At 42.1% G+C, this 8208-nt stretch overlaps 1 long non-coding RNA gene across 1 annotated transcript; it reads right to left on the bottom strand.

Moving 5' to 3' along the window:
• Window positions 1-6648: 6648 nt before the first annotated feature.
• LOC123185132 (uncharacterized) lies at window positions 6649-7976 on the bottom strand. The gene is made up of 2 exons (XR_006493201.1): window positions 7574-7976; window positions 6649-7384 (listed from the first exon to the last, which is right to left on the bottom strand). It is a non-coding gene; the product is annotated as an uncharacterized lncRNA (long non-coding RNA).
• Window positions 7977-8208: the final 232 nt, after the last annotated feature.

Here is an 8208-nt window from a genome sequence, read left to right as displayed (position 1 = left end):
TGCCCATCTTTGGCTATATGGAGTCTTTCGTCGAGGATGCTCAAGAGGTAGCACCTGCCTTGTGGGCCCCCTGGTGTCCCTATGATGCCCATCTTTGGCTATATGGAGTCTTTCGTCGAGGAAAAAAATCATAAGATAGCTCATGGGACGAAACTCCGCCGTCACGAGGCAGAACCTTGGCAAGACCAATCTAGGGCTCCGGTGGAGCTGTTCTGCCGGGGAAACTTCCCTCCGGGAGGGGGAAATCATCACCATCCTCATCACCAACGATCTTCTCATCGGGAGGGAGTCAATCTCCATCAACATCTTCACTAGCACCATCTCATCTCAAACCCTAGTTCATCTCTTGTATCCAATCTTTGTATCCAAACCTCAGATTGGTACCTATGGGTTGCTAGTAGTGTTGATTACTGCTTGTAGTTGATGCCAGCTAGTTGGTTTACTTGTGTTGGGGAACGTAGTAATTTCAAAAAAATTCCTATGCACACGCAAGATCATGGTGATGCATAGCAACGAGATGGGAGAGTGTTGTCTACATACCCTCGTAGACCGGCAACGGAAGCGTTGACACAACATAGAGGAAGTAGACGTACGTCTTCCCGATCCGACCGATCCAAGTACCGAACGTACGGCACCTCCGAGTTCTGCACACGTTCAACTCGGTGACGTCCCTCGAGCTCCGATTCAGCAAAGTGTTGAGGGAGAGTTTCGTCAGCACGATGGCGTGATGACGGTGATGATGTTCTACCGACACAGGGCTTCGCCTAAGCACCGCTACGATATGGCCGAGGTGGAATATGGTGGAAGGGGGCACCGTACACGGCTAAGGAACGATCACGAAGATCAACTTGTGTGTCATGGGGTGCCCCCTTGCCCCCGTATATAAAGGAGGGAGAGGGGGAGGTGCGGCCGGCCCAAGGGGTGCGCCTGGAGGAGTCCTACTCCCACCGGGAGAAGGACTCCCCCCTCTTGCCTTGTTGGAAAAGGAAGGGGGAAGGGAGAAAGAGGAAAGGGGCCCCCTTCCTTGTCCTATTCGGACTAGGGGGGGAGGGGGCGGGCGGCCTACCCTGGCCGGCCCTCCTCTTCTCACTTAGGGCCCATGTAGGCCCAATAACCCCTGGGGGGGTCCGGTAACCCCCCGGTACTCCGGTAAAATGCCGATTTCACCCAGAACATTTCCGATATCCAAATATAGGCTTCCAATATATCAATCTTTATGTCTCAACCATTTGGAGACTCCTCGTCATGTCCGTGATCACATCCGGGACACCGAACAACCTTAGAGAACTATGTAGACATGACCGAGACACGTCTCCGGTCAATAACCAATAGCGGAACCTGGATGCTCATATTGGCTCTTACATATTCTACGAAGATCTTTATCGGTCAGACCGCATAACAATATACGTTGTTACCTTTATCATCGGTATGTTACTTGCCCGAGATTCGATCGTCGGTATCTCAATACCTAGTTCAATCTCGTTACCGACAAGTCTATTTACTCGTTCCATAATACATCATCCCGCAACTAACTTATTAGTTGCAATGCTTGCAAGGCTTGAGTGATGTGCATTACCGAGAGGGCCCAGAGATACCTCTCCGACAATCGGAGTGACAAATCCAAATCTCGAAATACGCCAACCCAACAAATACCTTCAGAGACACCTGTAGAGCACCTTTATAATCACCCAGTTACGTTGTGACGTTTGATAGCACACAAAGTGTTCCTCCGGTAAACGGGAGTTGCATAATCTCATAGTCGTAGGAACATATATAAGTTATGAAGAAAGCAATAGCAACAAACTAAACAATCAAGTGCTAAGCTAATGGAATGGGTCAAGTCAATCACATCATTCTCCTAATGATGTGATCCCGTTAACCAAATGACAACTCATGTCTATGGTTTTGAAACATAACCATCTTTGATCAACGAGCTAGTCAAGTAGAGGCATACTAGTGACACTCTGTTTGTCTATGTATTCACACATGTATTATGTTTCCGGTTAATACAATTCTAGCATGAATAATAAACATTTATCATGATATAAGGAAATAAATAATAACTTTATTATTGCCTCTAGGGCATATTTCCTTCAGTCTCCCACTTGCACTAGAGTCAATAATCTAGATTACACAGTAATGATTCTAACACCCATGGAGTCTTGGTGCTGATCATGTTTTGCTCGTGGAAGAGGCTTAGTCAGCGGGTCTGCAACATTCAGATCCGTATGTATCTTGCAAATTTCTATGTCTCCCACTTGGACTAAATCCCGAATGGAATTGAAGCGTCTATTGATGTGCTTGGTTCTCTTGTGAAATCTGGATTCCTTTGCCAAGGCAATTGCACCAGTATTGTCACAAAAGATTTTCACTGGACCCGATGCATTAGGTATGACACCTAGATCGGATATGAACTCCTTCATCCAGACTCCTTCATTCACTGCTTCCGAAGCAGCTATGTACTCCGCTTCACATGTAGATCCCGCCACAACGCTTTGTTTAGAACTGCACCAACTGACAGCTCCACCATTTAATGTAAACACGTATCCGGTTTGTGATTTAGAATCGTCCAGATCAGTGTCAAAGCTTGCATCAACGTAACCATTTACGATGAGCTCTTTGTCACCTCCATATACGAGAAACATATCCTTATTTCTTTTCTGGTACTTTAGGATGTTCTTGACCGTTGTCCAGTGATCCACTCCTAGATTACTTTGGTACCTCCCTGCTAGACTTATAGCAAGGCACACATCAGGTCTGGTACACATCATTGCATACATGATAGAGCCTATGGCTGAAGCATAGGGAACATCTTTCATTTTCTCTCTATCTTCTGCAGTGGTCGGACATTGAGTCTTACTCAACTTCACACCTTGTAACAAAGGCAAGAACCCTTTCTTTGCTTGATCTATTTTGAACTTCTTCAAAACTTTGTCAAGGTATGTGCTTTGTGAAAGTCCAATTAAGCGTCTTGATCTATCTCTATAGATCTTAATGCCCAATATGTAAGCAGCTTCACCGAGGTCTTTCATTGAAAAACTCTTATTCAAGTATCCCTTTATGCTTCCAGAAATTCTATATTATTTCCAATCAATAATATGTCATCCACATATAATATCACAAATGCTACAGAGCTCCCACTCACTTTCTTGTAAATACTGGCTTCTCCAAAAGTCTGTATAAAACCAAATGCTTTGCTCACACTATCAAAGCGTTTATTCCAACTCCGAGAGGCTTGCACCAGTCCATAAATGGATCACTGGAGCTTGCACACTTTGTTAGCTCCCTCTGGATCGATAAAACCTTCTGGTTGCATCATATACAACTTTTCTTCCAGAAATCCATTCAGGAATGCAGTTTTGACATCCATTTGCCAAATTTCATAATCATAAAATGCGGCAATTGCTAACATGATTCAGACAGACTTAAGCATCGCTACGGGTGAGAAGGTCTCATCGTAGTTAATCCGTTGAACTTGTCGAAAACCTTTTGCAACAAGTCGAGCTTTGTAGATAGTAACACTACCGTCAGCATCAGTCTTCTTCTTGATGATCCATTTATTCTCAATTGCTGGTAGATCAACGGGCAAGTCAACCAAAGTCCACACTTTGTTCTCATACATGGATCCCATCTCAGATTTCATGGCTTCTAGCCATTTTGCGGAATCTGGGCTCACCATTGCTTCTTCATAGTTCGTAGGTTCATCATGATCTAGTAGCATGACTTCCAGAACAGGATTACCGTACCACTCTGGTGTGGATCTTACTCTGGTTGATCTACGAGGTTTGGTAGTAACTTGATCTGAAGTTTCATGATCATTATCATTAGCTTCCTCACTAATTGGTTTAGGTGTCACAGAAACCGATTTCTGTGATGTACTACTTTCCAGTAAGGGAGCAGGTACAGTTACCTCATCAAGTTCTACTTTTCTCCCACTCACTTCCTTCGAGAGAAACTCCTTCTCTAGAAAAACTCCGAATTTAGCAACAAAAGTCTTGCCTTCGGATCTATGATAGAAGGTGTACCCAACAGTTTTCTTTGGGTATCCTATGAAGACACATTTCTCCGATTTGGGTTCGAACTTATCAGGTTGAAGCTTTTTCACATAAGCATCACAGCCCCAAACTTTCAGAAACGACAACTTTGGTTTCTTGCCAAACCATAGTTAATAAGGCGTCGTCTCAACGGATTTTGATGGTGTCCTATTTAATGTGAATGCAGCCGTCTCTAAAGCATAACCCCAAAACAATAGCGGTAAATTAGTAAGAGACATCATAGATTGCACCATATCTAATAAAGTACGATTACGACGTTCGGACACACCATTACGCTGTGGTGTTCCGGGTGGCGTGAGTTGTGAAACTATTCCGCATTGTTTAAAATGTAGACCAAACTCGTAACTCAAATATTCTCCTCCACGATCAGATCGCAGAAATTTTATTTTCTTGTTACGATGATTTTCAACTTCACTCTGAAATTCTTTGAACTTTTCAAATGTTTTAGACTTATGTTTCATTAAGTAGATATACCCATATCTGCTTAAATCATCTGTGAAGGTGAGAAAATAACGATATCCGCCACAAGCCTCAACATTCATTGGACCACATACATCTGTATGTATGATTTCCAACAAATCCGTTGCTCTCTCCATAGTACTAGAGAACGGCGTTTTAGTCATCTTACCCATGAGGCACGGTTCGCAAGTACCAAGTGATTCATAATCAAGTGGTTTCAAAAGTCCATCAGTATGGAGTTTCTTCATGCGCTTTACACCGATATGACCTAAACGGCAGTGCCACAAATAAGTTGCACTATCATTATCAACTCCGCATCTTTTGATTTCAACATTATGAATACTAGTCGTCAACCCGTGCGACCGCACGGGCTAGATATTTCATATAACACATAAATGTAAATTATTAAACAACATATTATTTGTCAAAAACTATGTAGGCAAATAACACATGCACCATGTAATATAACTTCTTAAAATAACTAACCATTTATATATAGACTATTGGAAGTGTCTGCACCACTAGTAGACTTATAAATTTTTACTAAGAGTCTATAACGTTGTGCGAAATAACTACATGCATATTTCACGTGCATATAATAACATTGTACAAACAGAAACAAAAGCAGAACATACATATGTTCACAGTATTAGTCCTTAACCATGACCCCTTGGTTTCATACTCCTCTTCTCGCAAATATATTATTTTACAATGATAATGCTTGATGCATGATGACCAACAAAAAAAGCTTTTCACACTCAAAATTTAACTTCTAAAAATTAATAAAAGAGTTAAACTATTCCTTGATGGCATGAAGGGTATCGACTAATTAACTCTAGCTTCAAGGAGACTCCATGAAAACATGAAAGCCTGCACGACATCAACACCATCATTTTGGTTCGATGATAATGTGCAGTAGACATAATAAATAAATAACTCCTAGTGTTGTAGAATTTTAACCGGAAGCAAGCGGCAGCTTGGCTACTGGCCTACAGCACTTTCAAGTAGAAAAGGTACAACAATTTGTCATCCAAATATCCATGTGTCATTATACAAAAAAAGTATAGTCTACCTCTGCAATCATACAAATAAACCATTATACAACAAAAGTATTTGCTAGCTTTTCCATGTCCCACTACTCATACATATTTTCTCCAGACATGCTGTCTGCGGTAGTTTAATAACTTCGGCTAGAATTTACATTATACTATAAGAATATCACTAAAATTCTAAAAGCATGGCATCTATAATCTTAGGACGGATATTGGAAAAAGCACACGGATTTCTCAACCTGAAGTGTTATTTATCTTCATAATTAACTTGAAGCAAAATTCTATGTAATACTGATCTATCTATTTTGTATAGGAGTTGGTTGACAGGAAAATCAATTCTACGAAATTTGCAAACTCCATATAAAAATAGATAAGTAATTCTGCTGTCAAAAGCTAATTCATTTTCTCTGACCCAGCTGTCGTCCCTTTTTAGGTCTCATCCTATTGACCAAGTCTGCCTTGAATCGGCAAATTTTGATGGCTTCAAAATGGAAGGAGTGAAGGAGTGCAGGCCTATCCATCAGTTTGTTTTTCGATCGCAGAAGCCTATGACTTCATTTATCACGTATTATCTACCACCACGTGATGATGCAAAATCTAAAACAATGCCAAAAGTCATTTATAATCTACCACATGGAACATGCATGCATGTGGGGAGCAATTTAATAAGAAATAAAAATAAGTAATTACCATGGTTGTTTTCACCATATAACAGAAAAGAGATGACATGGATGAACTTCAGTACATACATCAGTGCTATTATAGTTGACGAAGGGCTGCCATGGTTGGTGTTTCCCTGCCGGTAATGCTTGTGGAGTCATCAGCTAAGAACTACTGTACATATTCATCACCTTGACCAGCTGGTGAGTAATACATGTGTTAGGTGAACAATTATTGGGGTCATCAATATGCTTGATGGATCCTGGTGGGCAACGACAAAATGTACAGAACTAACATATCCTTCAGCTTACCTAATTTTTGTAGACATATATATACTACAGGCCGTAATCCAGTAAAAATCAAACATCTGGTTTGTTGAGGATGGATCTTGTTTGCAAAAAATTAAATCTATACGCATCCTGTTTTGGCAAAATTAACTTTTCCTTAAATCAGGGGATACATACATTGGTGCATACCTGTAGAGGCCAAACAAAGGAGCGGCAGATAAGAAGCTGCCGCCGGACAGTACTTGTTCTTGACTCCTCACATGGGCACGCGTCCTCATTGCTTGAACTTTTGTTGGGCAACTGCCAAGGAGAAGATCATCATTGTAGATGTCATGGCTCGATCTGTGACTGTCGAGATGCCAGGGAAAGGGCTGGATATATATACACACACACACATAACATCAGCTATAGCTCATTCGTTAGTTTAATGCAAGGCGGTGCTTTCGGCAGTCTCGCCGGGCGTCGAAGGCCAGTTTGTAAATCCTGTCCTCTCTGCTATAACTCTTAGGACACCATGCCTCGTCCTCTAAATCTACGTACAGCCATCCTCCGGCCTCCGCCATATTCAGCTCCAATGCTAACTCTCCTCTCATCTCTCCATTGACATGAACTGATCCACGCTATAACTACATCAAGCAAACCATCAAGGACACAGGTTGCTTATTCCCCGGTGTTTTGTCAAAAGATGATGAGGCAGTCGTGGTTCACCTTCCTTTCTTCAGATGTTGCATGTACAATTGCAGGCAACCAAAAGCCCCTGTTCATGGAGGTCGCAGGATGGTGTTCAACTTCTGTGTTCTCTTTTCTGTTGGTACACCTTCTCTTCTGTCTTCTCATCCGCTGCATATGCCAATGGTGGGAATTAATTATCCTGAAAAAATATGAAGGATTTGTAGGTTGGTTGAACTTGAAGCTGAGATAATTTTGAGATTGAGAGACTATAGACAAAAGAGGTCAGGGAGAAGCAGATGCCTGGTTTAGGTATCATGATATTAGGAATCAATGTAATTTAGTGATCTTGCTGCAGAACAAAGAAGATTTTTTTGGAATACGGGGTTACCTTCCTGCGGACTATCGGCTATGGACTTGCAATCTCCAGGACGACAGCGAATGGCCCATCTCTTCACATAGCGCTGGGTAAATCTCCTCGAAATAATTGATCATCCCAAAAAAAGAGACTGCATTGCAACATGGTCGCACTTGGCACTTGAGAATATGAAGGGGGTCAGGGAGAGGCTCAGATTGGATTCAAGATTTAATTGCGTCAAGAACGCGCTGCCTCAAGTATGGATTGGGCATGCTAAAGTATATTGAGGCTGGATGTGACGCTCCCGGCGGAACAGCGATGTGGAAGATCGGGGGATGGGAGGACCGGGAAGGTGTAGATTGAGACCTAGCTCAAGGGAGGCGATGCACAATAGGAGATGCGCTGGGTAGGACTCTAGGTAAAACACATGAACACGAGTTTTGTTTTGGGACTCCGGGAGGACGAAGCACACAGAGATATTTTTTTACCTACACTTGGACGTGGAGATAGGTTGGAAACGTGGGAGACATTGGTTTTGCTTGGTAAAAAATTGCATCCATCTAGCGGCCAATTTTCTCCTTAAACTATATCTAACGGCGCTTAGATATTAATTCCTAGGATTAACGTGGAAGCTCGGATGGTGCTTTCAATTAGTAAATATAAGATGT

The sequence above is a fragment of the Triticum aestivum genome, chromosome 2A (assembly GCF_018294505.1).
Source record: "Triticum aestivum cultivar Chinese Spring chromosome 2A, IWGSC CS RefSeq v2.1, whole genome shotgun sequence".
NCBI classification, from domain to species: Eukaryota; Viridiplantae; Streptophyta; class Magnoliopsida; order Poales; family Poaceae; genus Triticum; species Triticum aestivum.
This window is presented reverse-complemented; position numbering and strand designations above follow the sequence as displayed.